Here is a 20,642-nt window from a genome sequence, read left to right on the forward strand (position 1 = left end):
ACACTATCTGATCAGAAGTATTTGGACACCTATTAGTGCATACTGATGTAGAGTATGTCTACCCTTCGCCTGTTGACTGTCTGTGGAGAAATGGCACCCAGTTCTTCCCGAGAGTCCAAACCAATGAAAGTAGTAATAGTTTACGCTGAAACCTGGAGCAAAGTCCACGTTCTGACCCATTCTAAAGGTGTTCCACTAGGTCCTCGTCTGGCCTCTGGGATTATCAGTTCATTTCAGGAATGTTATTGGTCACAAAACTATTGCCTCATAGATTCTGCTTTATGTAAGGTTCTACTGTCACGTTGGCACAACAGTCATCGTCTCTGAACTGAACCTCTACTGTACGCAGTACACAGTGCTGTCAAATATGCCGCAAAACATGAACTAGCAGACGGCTGAAGAAAGACGCTAATTGGCCTCCCGGAAACATATTACAAAATTTCAATATGGGCAGTAAGTGAGGAATCTTAGAATATACTATAACACTCTTCGTATCTACAACTGGCAATTGGACCCGTTCCTTTATTTTTTCAGTCTGGTACTATTTTTCCGCCTGAGGCTCTTACAAAGGAAAACCTCATTCAGTTGAAGGTTCGAACTTGGAATTGATTCTACTCCCGGAATCTTTGTTTGTAGAATGAAACATTTTGTTTACTTTTTATTTTTTAAAAGTGCATATCAACTAATTGTGTTTTGTGAAAGTCAGCCCTCTTGGACTGAAAATTCTTGTTGGAAATATAATTTCTTATGACGTTTGTAAAGGTATTATCTGTAGCATATTTACACTTCGTCGACGCGTCAGGCGTCTTATGATAAGAAAATATAGCATCAGTGTACTCCCTTCATGTGCAAGTACAGGTTTTGCTTGAACGCTAACAGGACACCGCTCAGGAAATGCACGGTATTCTTCTTGTGAAACGACACCAACTATCCAAGACGACCATCTTGAGTTTATGTTTGCCGGCCGTTGTGGCCGAGCGGTTCTAGGCGCTACAGTCTGGAACCGAGCTACCGCTACGGTCGCAGGTTCGAATCCTGCCTCGGGCATGGATGTGTGTGATGTCCTTAGGTTAGTTAGGTTTAAGTAGTTCTAAGTTCTAGGGGACTGATGACCTCAGAAGTTAAGTCCCATAGTGCTCAGAGCCATTTGAGTTTATGTTTGATATCCCTAAATGTAACGTCGATACGAAAGGAACTGTAACCTTTTCAAAAGCATAATTAATTTGAAAACAGTGTTGAGTCATTATGTCCTGGAACTACTGTACTCTCTTTCTGTAAGACTGAGGTACTTTAAACATATTTCTAAGTGTACTCATGACTGTTATACAGGGTGTTAATGTTATAGGTACCGATATTGTGATCATTGGTACCTTATTAAGTACTCATTCAGTGTGGAAGGTGTTTTCTTTGCGTCTAACAGTCTTACCGCAAACACGTCACATAATTTACTACCTGATGGGCTCTGTGCGGTTAACTGCACCACTAAGTGGGCCACGCCTGTCAATATAGAGTATCCATTTTGCGTCCACACTTCAACCCCTGCTCTGCTGCCCACGGCAAAATAAGCGTTATTGGCTAGCTCTTGCCACATGTTCCTGGAGGTACTGACCAAACTGAAAACATACTACTCCTAACAGCTATAATTGTTAGTATGCAAATGAAGCAAATACTGATACAATATCGTTCAGTACACTGTCCACAGTTACCAATAAAAATAGCTACACTTATGTCCCTAACACCCTGTATGTACCACAAGTGTATCACTGGGATTTAGCTACGAGACAACAATGTTTCGACCTTTTATATATTTGCTGTCCAATTATGATCTCTACTAATTTCTTTTCGTTCATTTGAAAAATTACTGACATTAAGAAAACAGTCACCAGAAAACCGTGAGCACGTACGTGTTCATTATTTCCTCGCTAGTCGGTTTAACGTAAGAGATATTAAATTAGGGAATCTCCCTTTTGCCACTTGCGCCAGCAGTACACTTTCAGTTCACTAAGGTAACATAATGCAATAGGCAAAAGCGTTCTACAATGTCATCAAGCAAAATGTAGTTTTCCAGGCTCCCTATTTCACTTATAGCGTCCTCCGTAGCGTATGTAAGTAGTTTTCATTCTCTGTTGAGCAGCTTTTCCATTATTAAATTTTACTGGTGATTCCAAAAACTCAAATAAGAATGTATCTACTAGTCCTTTTTTTTGGTAAGGTGTGTGTTGGGGGGGGGGGAGAGGGGGGAGGTGGGAGAGGGAAGGAAAGTGGAAGGGTTTTCTGCTCGTTAGTATGCCTGTCGAGTAACCCGAAGACCCATGGGAAATTTTTGCATAACATTCCTTCTTTAAGAATAAATTTCGCTGAAGTGCACTGGTATAGTCCAATATTTCATTGCATCTCGTTCCCTAGAAGGCAATTTTCCACAAATCTCACAATATACAGGGTGAAAAGTATTTAAACCGACAACCTGTGGGAGGTTGTAGGGTACATCAAAACAAATATTTTTCCCTAGTGTCATTTTTTCCTATGAGGAGTATTTTAACCAGTAGAGGAAGATTTCTCTGGCGACAAATTAATTAAACCAACAAAAAAGTCCAGAGGGGACATATCTGGGGATCGAGCAGGCCATGGTACAGGACCACCTCTGCCAATCCACGTTTCTGGGAACCGTCGGTCCAGGAATCGACGCACACGACGTCTAAAATGTGCCGGCGCCCCGTCATGTTGGAACCACATGCGTTGTCTTGTAGGGAGCGGGACGTTTTCCAGCAATTCTGGCAATACTCTGGTGAGAAAATTGTATTAGTGCCTGCCATTTAATGGCCTAGGTAGCAGATACGGCGATTAGGATATTGTTGTTGATAAACCCGCTGTGCAGCTCGTCTGTTGTGGTGCGCTACGTAGTACGCACCAAGCATGTCAGCGTACTCACTCCACGTGTATCGCTCCATTAGTAAACAGAGACAATGCACTACTACACTGGTGGACAGCAGTTGCCTACAACTGAAGAGCGTAGTACGCCCTCTAACAACTGAAGAGCGTAATATGGCCTCCACTGGTTTAAATACTCCTCTTAGGAAAAAATGACATTAGGGAAAAATATTTGTTTTGATGTCCCCTACAACCTCCCAGAGGTTGTCGGTTTAAATACTTTTCACCCTTTATAAACACACACAAATATATATAATAGTATCCACAACAGAGTAATACACTGATAAGCCTAAACATAATGACCACTGTCCACCACGACGTTGGATGCCGCCTGATGGAGTTGCGGACAAGTGATGCTGTAACAAAAGTATGTGGGAGGAGCAGACATCCTAGCGAAGATATCGGCTGCAAATGGGGAAATCCGTTGAGATAAGCTTCTCTGACGAAGGGCAGATTATTACTTCGCAGAGCCCGTGAACGAGTATCTCGAAAACGGCACAGCTGGTAGAATGTTCACATGCTACTGTCATGAGCATCTACGGAAAGCCGGCCGCAGTGGCCGTGCGGTTAAAGACGCTGCAGTCTGGAACCGCAAGACCGCTACGGTCGCAGGTTCGAATCCTGCCTCGGGCATGGATGTTTGTGATGGCCTTAGGTTAGTTCGGTTTAACTAGTTCTAAGTTCTAGGGGACTAATGACCTCAGCAGTTGAGTCCAATAGTGCTCAGAGCCATTTGAACCCATCTACGGAAAGAGGTAGAAGGACAGTGAAACTACACTAGGCCCTTAATGGTTAGCCGGCCGAAGTGGCCGTGCGGTTAAAGGCGCTGCAGTCGGGAACCGCAAGACTGCTACGGTCGCAGGTTCGAATCCTGCCTCGGGCATGGATGTTTGTGATGTCCTTATGTTAGTTAGGTTTAACTAGTTCTAAGTTCTAGGGGACTAATGACCTCAGCAGTTGAGTCCCATAGTGCTCAGAGCCATTTTGAACCTTAATGGTTAGACGTCCACCACTCTTCACACAACGTGGGGTTCGGAGGCTTGTCTGCTCTGTAAAGTAGGATAGATGATGATAGTGGCATCTTTGCCGAAAGCGCACAATGCTAGCGCACGGACAAGTGTTTCGGAGCACACCGTTCATCGTACATTGTTGAACATGGAGCTCCGCAAGAGACCACCCGTACGTGTTCACATGTTGACCCAACGACGTCCTTAGTTACGATTGCAGTGGGTGCAGGGCCATCGAGATTCGACCGTCGATCAGTGGAGACGTATCGACTCTTAGGTTGAATCACATTTTTGCTACATTAGGACGCTGGTCCTCTCCACAAACGCCGTCATTGAGGTGAACGGCGGCTCGAAATGTGCAGTGCGCCACGGAGGCAGGCTGGTGGGAGCAGTATTACGCTATGGGAGACATTCTCCTGCGCTTGCATGGGACCTGTAGTAGTAATCGAAGACACGCTGACAGCTGCGAACCACCTGTGTCGCTTCATGCTTGATGTCTTCCGCGGCGGCGATGTCATCTTTCAGCAGTGTAAGTGTCCATGGTTTGAGAAGCATTATACTGAACTCACGTTGATGTCTCGGCGACCAAATTCTCCTGATGTATATCCTATGGAATCCATCTGGATGGCTATCGGGCGCCATCACCGCGAAAATTAGCGGCCTGTTATTTACGCTAAATGCATTGCCGGTTCGTAGACATCTAACGCCACATACCTCCACGAACCAATCAACAGACTGTCGTATCCCTGATAAGCAGAATCAGTGATGTATTTCGTTCCAAAGACCGACAAACAAGCTATTAAGCAGATGGTCATAACGTTTTCGCATATCAGTGCATGTGCCTCTGTGCGAGAGGTTTCCACGGAAATTAGTTCAAAGAATGATTCCGTACGCTACGTTGTGCAGGTTTCTAAATTTTTCTCAATTTTATTAATAATGTTCTTCTCATAAATTTTTTTGGGCAGAGCCTGCGAAACATGGTTGGTGATTGGCTGCCAAGAAGTTGCCATTAATGGAGTTTCATTAACAGAGGAAACAGCTGTCACTCTCCATGGAACGTACGGATAGGTCACTGACATTTTTTTACAACGTTGTTACGGTGCCATAAGACTGATACATTTTTCCCTGTCACTAGTGTTCTTGTATACACGACGTGAGAGTTAAATATGAGTAACATTCACACTGATTTCAGAACAGAACTACAAACTTATGTTATGTTTATAGATTGTGTGCTTTCATTGTTTCTGTGTACCATTTTATAAGGGAATCTATAAACAGAATAGTGAATCTGCCTTCCAACATCTTCCTAGACGAGGTACAGAGATATTGAGCTTTTGACTGTGGTGATATCTTCTTACCGCGTTTTTTGCGATTTCTGTAAGTCACGTTAACAAATAGTCCATGAATCAATACAAAGACCAATTTATAAACAGATCAGCAGAAAACAGTGAACATCCGTACGAGTCACTGAAGAATAATTTACACAAAAATGATGATCTAGCCGGCCGCTGTGGCCGAGCGGTTCTAAGCGCTTCAGTCTGGATCCGCGCGACCACTACCATCGCAAATTTGTATCCTGCCTGGGGCATCGATGTGTGTGATGTCCTTAGATTTGTTAGGTTTAAGTAGTTCTAAGTTCTAGGGGACTGATGACCTCAGGTGTTAAGTCCCATAGTACTCAGAGCCATTTGAAGCATTTGATGACCTTGAAGTCATTACATTAGCTTCTGAACGTGTGCGGGCAACTCGTTTATATGTGCGCAGATGCCTATGAAGTTTGGACATTATATGTATATTCCTGATGAATATGTGCGTAGTAATCACTTGAAAATGACACTTGTAGTCGAAATCAGCTGACCGTATACAACGTGTAAACTTTTGTATAATTAGGTAATGAGTGCAGCTAATAAGGGAACAATAACGTCACTTAATACCTTTGCAATGGCTGTGGAGTCCAGGTGGAATAAATTATTATTATTATTATTATTATTATTACCATTGGTAATATCTGACGCTCTATTCTTAAGGGTTAAGCTGAAATCGAGGATATGCTTCAATTTCATCTTTCCGCGCACACGTAACTTCATCAACTTCCAACATTGTTGTATCAGAATCTCACACATAAGCTCTCTGCAGAACACAAAAAAGGAAAAATACTAGGTACAAAATTTTGCTGTTACATCCACGGGTATTTTCACTTCATTAATTTGATCGTCGAAAACGACAATGTCGCTGATGCTTCATGATGAGCTGTGAGCTCCGGAAAGAAGTTCCATTTTCAGGGAAAAAAGTGAATTATATGTCACCAGACGTTCACTGCAAGGTTTCTTATGCACTTACCTGATATTCCGAAGGCTGAAATTAGTGTTTTGCTCATCACATCCGATAGAAAAAAGCTTGCAGATCTTCAAAACCACTTTCTAAAAGAACGCTTAAGTTGCACTTCTCCTGGAGAAAAAGAAATAGGTGCACACGGTCTGAAAGGAATTGGCAATATTATTTAGGTTTTCTGTGTATTTAAAAGGTATAAAAATCAAGAATTGGGTTTCAGTGTTAAACATGTAAGTTAAAGGTGTATGCGTTCTGATGTTCTGTTCACTGCTCTCTGTTGCTTCACTGTATTGAAATAGTCATCGAAAAGATGTGCTTCATTAATTAATATGAACCAAAGAAAGATAATCTAGTTTTCTTTCCTTCGCTTAGCCCTCTCTGCAGCGGTTTTCTGAATTATAAATAGCGTTTTACCTGTGGGCCCTACTAACACAAAACAGCAGATTTTTATTCCACACATTGTGTGATAACTGTGACTGTCAAATGTCGATTATCGTTTAACATTTCCAAGATCATCATCACGTAGGACTCCTCACAAATTATCATTCATAGCGAACATTGTGGACGCAGTACTGGAAAATTGCCCAGAGAATCACTGTTCTTCGAAATCTGCGCCAAACTTATCTTTTACCTAAATGAACAACGGTGTAGTCATTCTAAACAACTGTTGATCGCATAAAGCAAAAGTCTGTTTGTTTTTGTGTTAAATTATCTACATCTGAAAATTGTGGTTGAAATGGAGATGGAGCGTAACATTCACTGAAATTCTTGAGGGAAACTTCGAGAATGTCACAGTTATACTGGCTGAGGCAACGTACGTACTGTGGTGTGTCAGTCGGAAAAATCGATACGAGACTAACATACTTCTCAGTCTCAGAAGCAAATGACGACAATTTTGATGTGATGGTATTATGTCTACCTGACATCGAAGAGATAAGTCAAAATCTTACAGTAGTTCTAAGCGATATTCACTCCTAAATTCTGATGATTTTTCCCTTTTCTTCTCCTCTTCAATCGATAGTGTAAAATGAAGAACGTAATTAATGTTGTATGATTTTCTCAATTGCTCTGAGTTCTCCAAAGCAATATATTAACGCTGGTCGTTGTAATTTGAGGAACTCTTACTAATAGTTGCTGCAAGTAATGACCTCGGTTATATAGTCTCTAAAAGAATATTGCTTGCGGATCATTTGAATAGTGATTTCACAAGGTCTTCTTGTGGAGTACGTGTTCTGATTATCATGTGACGTTCATTTCATAGACTGAACGTCACATCCATATGAAATTGTCGAAACTCTTTCCGCTACTGGTAACTGAATCGCACCTGTCAAGGCTAGTGTTTTTACGGCAAGCGACTTCAGAATTTCAGTTACTTTTTATAAAACAAGAGCCTGGCTTTACTATTTCCTTGTATATCTGCATGAAGGACGACGCATGAATGTCACTTTTCGATGTCTAAATTCCTGGGCTTACAAGTAGTTCACGGATGGAAAGAAGGAAGACCGTCGACATCGGTGTCATTAACGGGAAGAATGAGGAAACTATCCCCTCAATTGCCTTAATCGATTTAGGGAAACCGGTGAAATCCTAACCCCAGATAGCTGGATGGGGACTTGAAATCACTTCCTTCCGAATGCGAGTACAGTGTTTTAACCATTGCACCCCCTCGCTACGTCCTATAGTTCAGTTGATATGCGAAGACTTAAAAGAGTCGACAAGAATAAGAGATCCTGTTTAGCCTTAATTACAGAAAACTGCTGGACTATTCAAAAATGTTTGTGTTAGTGGTCTACCTTCCAGAAGAGGACTGAACTTGATGAATGCCATCCATGAAAGATTATCAGCTATTAACAACAAAATTTCATTCATGCCACAAGTCACGTTGTTAGTCATACAATGAACACATACTTGAGTCTAAAGATTGGCGTATAAAATAACGGCTTTGAGGATTAAAATAAGGTAACTGCAAAATTTACTACAAATTTTTGGTGCATTTAACACACAGACGATTCGAGATACTGCTACCCTGAAACGGAGAGAAATGGAACGTTGGTGGACTCGTATTCGGCAGGACACGGTTCAAATCCCCATTCGGCTATCCAGATTTAGGTTTCCCGTGATTTCCCTAAATTGCTCCAGTTAAAGGCATGGATGGTCCCTTTGAAAAGAGCACAATGGAATCCTTTCCCATCCTTACGTAATCCGAGCTCGTGCTTCGTCTATAATTACTGCCCTGTCGATAGGAAATTAAATTCTAATCTTCCTTCCTTCCTTTTTACCGAGAAGTATAGTGATTTCTTAACAACTTCACTGCATTTTTCCACACTTACATAATTTTGTTTTATGTTTTTTTCTATTAAGTGTCTCTATCTTGTTCGTCCCAAAGAGAAACTTAGTATTTTTCGGTTTAAATATGTTTCATCGATCGATGACGTGCTCGAACTGAGAGGAACAAGGTGTAATTGTACAAAATCGTTGAACGTTGCAAGGAAACAAGAATGGACAACAAAACTATAAAAGTTATTGATTAACAAATCTGAATGGAGGGCTATACGCAGTTTGAATTGAAATGCATAGTTTATAATCAGTACTCAGTTTCTTAGAAATGAGTGATAATGGTAAAATCCTTTCATCCTTCTTATAGACGGTAGTGGCAGTCATGTCCAAACGATAAATATTCCAAGTTGTGAATTTTCGTTAACACTCACAATGAGGTAGCGTATTGCACATTTCTTCATTCACTATTTTAAAGTAACACTCCGTTTAGTCAAACAGAGAAATAAAATATTGCTCACACAACAGACGTGATGCTACAGACAGGATGAAGTTATAAATCACCGAAAATATCTTCTAAACCATTGTCAAGTTGGTGATATAAATAATAGGTCAGTTTTAAATCTGTGAATCGGTAATATGCAAAACAGATATAAATTTTAAAAAAGCCTATGTAATTTTTATTAAAATGACACGTCCAACATCATAACGTTTATCGTTGGTATGATCTATGGAACACGTAACTGACAGTGCGGGCCAAGTTCAGTATGTTACGCGAACACTTCAGACTTAAGTACAGGCGCAGGATGCAGGCTTTTGTATTTCATTGCATACAGGTTTGAGACGTCGTGAAAAAAAAATTGTAAAAAGGGAACAGATTTTTCTGCATAAAAAAACGTCATCCTTCAGTATCCTAAGCTTGTCTGTGTGTGGACGAGTTAGAGTTGGAGGATACAGCGCGATGGCAGGATGGTCCAGGAGGAATGCGCGTCCCTTATCGCGAGCTTCGATCGACGAGCGTAGATCTCTGCGGAGCTGACAGAGATACAGCGCCGCCACCATAGCACCATCTTACCCTCCCACTGCATTAAAATTTTAAGCCTTGAAAATTTGCTTGTTTGTGGGAAGGGCCAGTTATTTATAAGCCGGCCTAATTGCACGTATGTGCGGTGCAGGTGATATATTCGTGCGGGATGGTGCCCTGTCGAGCATTCATCATGGCCTAATGCCACGCTTGCTGCCCGACTTCGTGGGAACACCGCGCGCACCCGCCAACTGCATCATCGCGCCGACCTCTTCCGAGACGACTTATTAATTCTGATTCGGATGATATCACATTCCAGGCGAGCACAGCATCCAGCTTTTCGGATAAAAGTGCTAAATAATGCACATAGGAAGTTTCCTGAAATATCACTCAAATATCAAAAGAAAAACAAATTTTCCTCCCAGTACCGTTCTTAGAGTTTCAGCATAGTGCGGCATCCTGCAAAAAGATCTGACTGCTTTTAACAAATAGTACATCGCTTATTACACAAAATTTTAGAATTTTTATTGGGACAACGTACTGGACACTTGTTTTACAGGGGCTAGGCAAAATAATGTGAACAGTGGTAGTAATGGGATGGTTGTCTTTGACGCTCAACAACGCAGGTAAGGCACGTGTCACGCTGGACTGTGCGTGTTTAGTACGGATTGGGCATAAGTGCAGGTTGTTTACGAATAGTGCACACCTCATATTTGAGTTCAGAGGCCGAGATCGATGTGCAATTAAAGACCTAACAGAGTTCCAAAGAGGGCAGATTATGGGAGCCTGATTAGCTGGAGCATGAGTAACCAAGACAACAAGACTGACAACTTATTGAATGTTTCAATAGTCATGACAGCGTGCACAAAACATGGAAAGGCATCATCGTTTAAAAGTAATAGTGGGCGCAAATCAAAACTAAATGACAGAGATCGTCGTACGCTAACACGAATTACGTCAAAATAACACTACTACAAAAATGAGATTTTCACTCTGCATCGGAGTGTGCGCTGTTATGAAACTTCCTGACAGATTAAATCTTTATGCCGGACCGAGGCTCGAACTCGGGACCTTTGCCTTTCGCGGGCAAGTGCTCTACCATCTGAGCTACCAAAGAACGACTCACGCCTCTTCCTCACACTTTTACTTCTGCCAGTACCTCATCTCCTACCTTCCAAACTTTACAGAAGCTCTCCTGAGAACCTTGCAGAACTAGCACTCCTGAAAGAAAAGATATTGCGGAGACATGTCTTAGCCACAGCCTGGGGGATGTTTCCAGAATGAGGTTTTCACTCTGCAGCGGAGTGTGCACTGATATGAAGCTTCGTGTCAGATTAAAACTGTGTGCCGGACAGAGACTCGAACTTGGGTCCCGAGTTCGAGTCTCGGTCCGGCGTACAGTTTTAATCTGCCAGGAAGTTTCAACACTACTACGCCGCAGAAAAAGTAGAAAGCGATTCCCTGTGACTATAGCAATCGAGTGAAATCAGAGGAAAAAGTTCTCAAGAATGCTGTTTCAAGCTCTCCCCTTTGAACAAACATCATAGAAAGATGCAAAGTGACTATGTGAAGCACAGCCAATGCACGTTTATATAAGCATCAGTTTCAAGCATAGCGAGTGACATGCAGTATGTATTCCAAACAAGAGCTCACAATTTAGTAAATACTACGAGTCTACACTACTAACAATATCTCGTTGTCTCGACTGAAAGCAAAAGTTTAAATTTTCCAGTATGTTTCCTCAAAGTGAGCTACTGAATATCTGATTCCGCACATTGTAAGATTCTTTTTAATGATCAGTTAGAAGGCAGGAAGGAGTTTTTAATCAATAGACACAGAGCTCAAGCTTGTTTTGGAGGAACGCTTTGGAAAGTAGGCCTAACTGGCAGCATGTCTTCAAACGAATCGTCTCGGCATTTACCTTGAGTGCGGTAAACCTAAATCTGAATAGTCCGATGGGGACTTGAAAAGACGTTCTCCTGAATGCGAGACCAGTGTGATAACCACAGCTCAGAGTGAAACAGAAATTACAAGGTTGATGCATACGATCACAGAATTTTTGGTGATTACAGGAACACTATGTTAGAACATTATTTATAGTTTATTAGACATCATTAGTTGCCGGCAGGGGTGACCGAGCGGTTCTAGGCGCTACAGTCTGGAACCGGGCGACCGCTATGGTCGCAGGTTCGAATCCTGCCTCGGACATGGATGTGTGTGATGTCCTTAGGTTAGTTAGGTTTAAGTAGTTCTAAGTTCTAGGGGACAGATGACCACAGATGTTAAGTTCCATAGTGCTCAGAGCCATTTGAACCATTTGAACCTCTCATTCCCAGGTGCAATATTATGGTGGTCGACCAATACTCTTTACCGCAGGAAAATGGCATATGTGTCAGTTGCAATAAATAAGGCGTGTCGTACGAACTACTTCCTCGGGGAATAACCATAATTTCTGACATAAACAAAAACTCAGACTAATAGGGCCGCAGACAGAGAGTTCGACAAAATAAATAAGATGAATCATTAGTACCGCTGTCATTCACGAGGAAATCACAACCGCAAAACGACTCTTTCGTGCTGCATTACCTACACTTCCACTTCGCTTGGAAAGTATTAGTAGAATTTTGATATCTTCTTTATGTTTCTCGGAGCCCCAGTAGCCTAAGAAATGCACAGACATCAAATTCTTTAAGATATTTGTAGTACGTATAAATTATAAACTTCTTTATCCTCAAGTAATGTTTACAAATTATGAGGACTAGTACACAGACGGCATGAATCTGCCACGGTATAATGGACGAATTATAAATCCGTTCGTTATTGACAAAGAATTTAGATGCAGTCTTTAAGATAATTTCACAGAAGTTTCGCGATAAATTCCTGCAACAACCATAGTCTGTTTCGCGAAAGACTATTCCATACGAATCTTTACTTCAGTGCACCCAGAATGACCTCTTCTTGCACAACACCTTGATTTATCACAGAAAGAAGTACACCGGCAAGACAAAATCAGTAGTAGAATTTTTTACGCAAATAGCTACACTTCCACGTTGACGCATCTGTTTGTTTGTAGGCCGTATGATTCAAACAGGCTAGGATTTAACGTATTGACAATGATGAAGTCATTAAACGTGAAGCAAAAGTTCAGTCATAGCATTTTTGGAAGAACCATCCTCACATTCGTACGAAGTGTTTCAGAAAAAACTTAATTTAATTTGAATGGCTGGATAGGGGTTTGAACCATGATCCTTCCTAAGGCGAATCCAGAACTTTAATCAGTGTATCGCTGCGTTTAGGTCATTGACAGGTATACGTTTAGAATTTATGTGTGTAACAACAGCTACGTTTCGTTTTCATCCTGTTTTGAACATGTACAATCTACATACGGTTACACCTATCTGGCAACGTCATACAGGGATAAGTGATTCCCTTTTCCCCATTTATTACTGGATTGCGAAGCAGCGAACTTCGTGGATGCCGGCCTCCGTAATCCCAGAGTAGCGTCGTGGCCTCATAAAATGTAATATTAATGAGCGAAGAAAACATAACTTAAACGCGACTAAAAACAGGATTAGGTAGCTGTGTGCACTAAGTTGTCTCACGCAAATTAATTTTTTACAGAAAATCCTTACTGAAATATGGTGCCGACGTAGCAGTTGGAGAACCCACAAGAAATTGTCACAGAGAATCATCTCGCTTGGCATGTGAAACGTTCGTGCGATTTTTAAGAACAGACACTCAAGTTTGAGCAGAAGATATTAGTTTAACGGTTCACCTGCTTGAAGTCGAATATCTCTCCTTTTTTTTTATCTCGTAAAGACGAGACGTTAACCTTGGACGTTCCTCCTCCTCCTTTGCTGATCTTTATGCTGACGGGACGTTAAACTCACGCCTATCACAGCTGCTCTTTTCATTGCAATGGATACTTACTTAAGCCGTAAAGCCTAATAACTTCTCGTCTGATGTCAGTACTGCTTATATAAACAGTCTGCATTCAGAAGGACCTCAAGGGTTCATTTCATGTGTAGTGGTGGAAAAAGAATGGATACCTTAAACGCGGCGGAGGGAATTTACCAACTATTTCGCTACTGCCTTAACAGGATACATCTTTGCAGTCGCCAAACCAGCGATTCATCTATATGTCCCGGGTGGTCACAATTAAAGTGCAGTTACTCACAGAGGTGTACTGTGGCTGTAATTTTCATATGGGAGGAATACTTGGTATATATTTTAATGTGTTAATGAGGAACAGATTAAGATTGGGAAAAATTAGTTGCAATTTTGGCCACCAGTTGCAAATCTGGCGCTATGAATGCAAGAAAAACAAATAGAAATATTTCCATATGTATTGGATTAGGAACAAGACATGGACAGAAAAGGTCAAACAAGTGAGAAAGATGTAATATTGATTTTATTATTAACCACTACTTAGACAATTTGTTCAATATGGGCACCGGAGACGTCGATGAGATGCTGTACAGCGCCAGATTCGTACTCCGTGAGTAGTTGTAATTTAATTACAACCACTCAGTACATCTACATCTATATGCCGCAGCTCCACCTGGTATCACTCTCATTTCCCAAATTTACTGTTTCCATTCTGGATCGCACGTGGGAAAAAAATGTTCTAATTTCACTGCCAGCGCCTGCCTGAAACTGCGAGCTTCGATGCTCTGCAAGTTTTCCTTCATTCGCTTGCGTTACAACTACACTACTGGCCATTAAAATTGCTACACCACGAAGATGACGTGCCACAGACGCGAAATTGAACCGACAGCAAGAAGATGCTGTCATATGCAAATGATTAGCTTTTCAGAGCATTCACACAAGGTTGGCGCCGGTGGCGACAGCTACAACCTGCTGACAAGAGGAAAGTTTCCGACCGATTTCTCATACACAAACAGCAGTTGACCGGCGTTGCCTGGCGAAACGTTGTTGTGATGCCTCGTGTAAGGAGGAGAAATGCGTACCATCACGTTTCCGACTTTGATAAAGGTCGGATTGTAGCCTAACGCGATTACGGTTTATCGTATCGCGACATTGCTGCTCGCGTTGGTCGAGATCCAATGACTGTTAGCAGAATAAGGAATCGGTGGGTTCAGGAGGGTAATACGGAACGCCGTGCTGGAACCCAACGGCCTCGTATCACTAGCAGTCGAGATGACAGGCATCTTATCCGAATGGCTGTAACGGATCGTGCAGCCACGTCTCGATCCCTGAGTCAACAGATGCAGACATTTGCAAGACAACAACCATCTGCACGAACAGTTCGACGACGTTTGCAGCAGCATGGACTATCAGCACGGAGGCAATGGCTGCGGTTACCCTTCACGCTGCATCACAGACAGGACCGCCTGCGATGGTGTACTCAAAGACGAACCACGGTGCACGAATGGCAAAACGTCATTTTTTCGGATGAATCTAGGTTCTGTTTACAGCATCATGATGGTCGCATCCGTGTTTGGCGACATCGCAGTGAACGCACATTGGAAGCGCCATACTGGCGTATCACCCGGCGTGATGGTATAGGGTGCCATTGGTTATACGTCTCGGTCACCTCTTGTTTACATTGACGGCACTTTAAACAGTGGACGTTACATTTCAGATGTTTTATGACCCGTGGCCCTACCCTTCATTCGATCCCTGCGAAACCCTACATTTCAGCAGGACAATGCACGACCGCATGTTACAGGTCCTGTACGGGTCTTTCTGGATACAGAAAATGTTCGACTGCTGCCCTGGCCAGCACTTTCTCCAGATCTCCCACCAATTGAAAACGTCTGGTCAATGGTGCCCGAGCAACAGGCTCGTCGCAATACGCCAGTCACTACTCTTGATGAACTGTGGTATCGTGTTGAAGCTGCATGGGCAGCTGTACCTGTTCATGCCATCCAAGCTCTGTTTGACTCAATGCCCAGGAGTATCAAGGCCGTTATTACGGCCAGAGGTGCTTTTCTGGGAACTGATTTCTCAGGTTCTATGCACCCAAATTGCGTGAAAATGCAATCACATGTCAGTTCTAGTATAATATATTTGTCCAATGAATACTCGTTTATCATCTGAATTTCTTCTTGGTATCGCAGTTTTAATGGCCAGTAGTGTATCAAATACGCTACAACAGCATCATCGACAGTCTTCTGGACCTTCCAACGTTACCCACCCGATCATTACCACTACCTACCACCGGACTGATGCCGCCTGCTGGTGTCATCAGCACACGACTTGGTAACGGAACTACGAAGTGCGTTCAATAACTAGTGCAACAAATTTTTTCTCGCCCAATTTGTGTCGATAAAATGCCGAATTTCTTTTGGGCCATACTGGAATATTCCCGTTACAGCTCCTATAGTTTCATGAATTCCGGCGCTATACGCAGCCTACAAAATGGCGTCTGTAGCGGAGATACGTTCCAAACAGAGTGCTATCACTGAGTTTCTTGTAGCGGAAAAGCAGAGCATCACAGATATTCATAGGCGCTTGAAGAACGTCTATGAGGACCTAGCAGTGAATAAAAGCACGGTGAATTGTTGGGCAAGCAGTCTGTCAACACCGCAACTAGGTAGCGCAAACCTGTTTGATTTCCTGCGTGCCGGGTCGCCGCACGTAGCTGTGACTCCTGCAATGTTGGAACGTGCGGACACTCTCATTCGAGGTAATCGACGTGTCACAATCAAACACCTCGCTGCTCGACTGGACGTCTCTGTTGGTAGTATTGACACACTCGTCTACCAGTTGGGGTATTCGAAGGTGTGTGTCCGCTCGGTTCCTCACCGCCTAACAGAAGATCATAAAGAGCAAAGAAGGGCCAACTGTGTGGACTTGTTTGCGCGTTGCAATGCTGATAGTGCCAATTTTTTGTCGAACATGGTCACAGGCGATGAAACATGGGTTCATCACTACCAGTCGGAAACAAAACGGCAATCCATGGAATGGCGCCGCATCACCTCTTCTGGGACGCAAAAGTTCAAAGCTGCACCCTGAGAGGGAGAAGTCCTGGTGACGGTCTTGTGAGACTCTGTTTGATATCCTCCATCACGATGCAACGATCAACTCTGAAGTGTTTTGTGCTATCCTCAGGAAATTGTAAAAAAGACTACACGTATTTGTCGCCCGAAAAATGGATACCAACTTCTTCTTCTCAATGACAATGCAAGGCCTCTTACAAGTCTGAAGATGACAATGCAATGCACCATACAAATATGCACACCCGAGAGGAGCTCACAAAAGTTCATTGGACTGCTCTTCCTCATCCACCCTACACGGCTCCGCAGAAAGCAGTACTTGGATGGTGGGAAGGCTTTTGATGCAGCAAGACGCACGCTCCGACATAGACCGGTGGAACGGTACCGTGCCAGCATACAGCCCCTACCAGTAAGATGCGGTAAGGCCGTAGCATTCAACGGAGGTTATGCTGAAAAACAGGATTTCTAGCCAGAAGAGTGAAGAAGAATATACTGGAATCCTCAATAAAATCAACTTACTTTCAGGGAAAAATTTTCTGCATTGCTTTCTGAACGCCCCTCACATATTTGTGGAGCAGGGACTAATGGGGAATCATTCCGGTGACAATACTTGTCGCAAACGGGAAAAGACTCTGACGTAAGTGACTTTAACAAAGGTAAGAGTGCAAACGCCCGGCACGTGGTAACTAGCAGCTTGTAAACGAAGAAGCTGGTCGGCTGCTCACCTATGGCAAGTGGCTCAAGGGCGATAAATCCACGAATAGGCAACAAAGTGTTGGACGTCCGCATTGTTCGAGGGTGGAGGTTTACCCACTACGTAAAGCAGGATAGGAGATGATCAGTGGCGAATCTGACGGCAGAGTGCAATTCTGGTGCAAGCACAAGTATTTTGCAGCACGCCGATCATGGCATACTGTTAGGGATGGCGCTCCGAAGAAGACGGCCCCTACGTGTTCTCATGTGGATCCAGTGACATCGTCGTTAAGGTTGGAGTGAGCACAAGATCGTAGAGATTAGACGATGGGTTAATGGTTCCTGGGTGGGTGAATCACGTTTCTTATTAGCAAGATCGATGGCTCTGCCCAGATACGCCCCTATCCAGGCGAGAGACTTCCAAGGACGCCCGGCAGTTGAAGCAGTGTTATGTAATGGGTAGCATTCATCCAGGCTTCCGTGGGACATTTGGTAGTAGTCGAAGGCACTATGACAGCTTTGCACTAAGTGAACATAATTGCAGAATATCTGTAGCGCTTCATGCTTGATGTCTTCCCTGACGCCGATGGCAGGACAACTGTTCAGTGCTTTGAGAGGTATGACAGTGAACTTACGTCGATTTCTTCGCATCAAATACCCCTTATCCGAATACGTTAGAACACATCTTGGACACTATCGGGTGCCATCTCAGCTCCCAAAACCGTAGGTAAGTGTGCCTAGATATCTTGCAGTCAACGGCCTTGCCGCAGTGGTAACACCGGTTCCCGTCATATCACTGAAGTTAAGCGCTGTCGGGCTGGGCTAGCACTTGGATGTGTGACCATCCGGTCTGCCGAGCGCTGTTGGCAAGCGGAGTGCACTCAGTCCTTGTGAGGCAAACTGAGGAGCTACTTGATTGAGAAATAGAGGCTCCGGTCTCGGAAACTGACATATGGCAGGGAGAGCGGTGTGCTGACCACATGCGCCTCCATATCCGCATCCAGTGACGCCTGTGGGCTGAGGATGACACGGCGGCCGGTCGGTACCTTTGGTCTTTCATGGCCTGTTCGGGAGGAGTTTAGTTTAGAGGTTTTTTTAGATGTCTGGCACAGCATCCCTCTAGAAATCCACCAAGGACTTTTGTAATCCTTGCGATGGAGAATTTGTGCTGCATTGCGTTCCGAGGATGGTCCAACGCGTTATTACACAGGTGGTCATAAAGCTTTGGCTCATCAGTGTGTACTCGTTAAGAATGAGCGAAGTCGTAATAGTCCGGTGATCAACCAGTTGTAAAAAATTACATTATGCACGTAGAGGGCATGCTGAATAGTATGATTTTTTTTACGTGAAAGCACTGAAAGTTTTTTAAATAAAGCGAACGTTATTAACATTTGGCAAGGGACACGTTTCTTCCAACGAGAGACCAGTTTGTTGATACACCCATTGCAGTTTGTTGACTTTGCTGATGGAGCCACAACCTCACGTCTGCTTGTACCGCTTCATAATTATTAAAGTGAAGTCCTCGAAGGTTTTCTTTAAGTTTTGGAAAGAGATGAAAATGAGATGGGGCCAAGTCGGGATTGCGTGGAGGATGGTCGATGACAGCGAGCCCAACGCTTCGGTTCTTTTGAGATGTCGCTGCGCTAGTGTGCGGTGTGGCGTTGTCATGCTGAAGGAGAGCGTGCTCCATATGTGGACGAACTCTTCGAATTTATGCTTTCAGTTTTCTGAAGATTTCACAGTGGCGCATCGGCACAGTTGCGGTACACACTGCCACGTTACACGCCACAATTCTTATCTCTCTAACGGCAGATGGTTGCAACTTGCAACATGACATGTAATACTCAGTCGATATTGAGAACAGAATAAGAAAATCGGAAGCATTACTTTTCAGCAAGATCTCGTAGCTCTCTAGTGTAGCTATAAATAGTTACTACTTATAATAGGGAGGATCATCTTCTTTTAATTCGAGTGATGCCTTGGGAGGAAACAATATGACCAAATACTCCTTGAAACCATTTGTTTGAAGGGGTGGTGTAAGTGACCGCTTTGTATTATGCATGCAACAAATAAATCACTCTGCCACGTAATGGGACAAACCCAGCAGCCTTAGACACCTAACATTCTCCATCGCTCTTCGTATCAAATCTGAAATATTGTAGCAGTTCACTTACCGCATAATAACACTTTAAACTTCTATTCCGCAGTGATGTTAGGATGTCGATGTAGCATCTTTCTTTCATTATCTTGCGGTTACTGTAAATAATTTGACAGACCTACTCACATAGCTTAATGTGCAGCTTTCTGGTTTGCTAGGCGATGAAGTGAGACGGGCCCAGAGTTTAACTGTACACCGTACTCACGACTGTTAATTTGGTACACTGGTCAGTCGCAGTGCAAATTTTAAGTGGTTTTCCACACTTACATAGGCAAGTTACGGAATGGTACCCTGTCACCGCCACAGAAAGACAACATACAAGTAGTTAAAATATTGATACAACAGAACACTATTTACAAGATTCACAGACAGATGTCATCCACGACTTACCGCCATTGGGGTAGCTAACAACTGTTGCAACAAGAAGATATGATCTCAGAATTAAAGTCATGACTGTCAAAACATTCACAATTTCCCATTGTTACGTGACCCTGTCGAAGGCTGAGTAAAAGCTGAAGAAAAATATAAAAGACAGTAAATCGCTGTAAGTGGACCTATTTGATGGTTCCTTCCATAGCACAACCACTTTCCTCCATTGTTGTCAAAAGGGGCGAATATCGTGTCTTTTACGACTTCCATGTTTACAGAACTTCATCCACACAGCAAGAAACAAAGTAAAACTAACATATTCAATGGGAACTATGAGTACGTGCTAAGAGCTGACAAACCCTCAGTACAGACAGATGATACTGAATGACTAACAATATTTTTATTTGACTTGCACTTCAATACTATTATTGAGTTTTCCAATCTTACCGCTCTGCTTAAGTGAACAGAAATTGCATGTGAAGGGTGGTTCTAAATAACCTATCGCTACTTGAGCTAGTGATGACGGAAAAATATTTACCGTATGGCCAACCTATTTCATAGCAGTTTCTGAACACAGCCTTCCGAAATGCCTTCACAAAAGAAGACGAAGTAAATACTCCAGATTTCGAATCAAGAACAGCTGCCATCATGAGTAACGTAGAAGTAAATATCCTCAGAGTAGTGAAGCAACTTAAATCACTTAATAAAAGCAAGTCTTCTGGTCCAGACTGTATACCAGTTAGATTAAAAAAAAATGGTTCAAATGGCTCTGAGCACTATGGGACTTAACTTCTCAGGTCATCAGTCCCATAGAACTTAGAACTACTTAAACCTAACTAACCTAAGGACATCACACACATCCGTGCCCGAGGCAGGATTCGAACCTGCGACAGTAG

Source organism: Schistocerca piceifrons, chromosome X, assembly GCF_021461385.2.
Source record: "Schistocerca piceifrons isolate TAMUIC-IGC-003096 chromosome X, iqSchPice1.1, whole genome shotgun sequence".
Lineage (NCBI taxonomy): Eukaryota > Metazoa > Arthropoda > Insecta > Orthoptera > Acrididae > Schistocerca > Schistocerca piceifrons.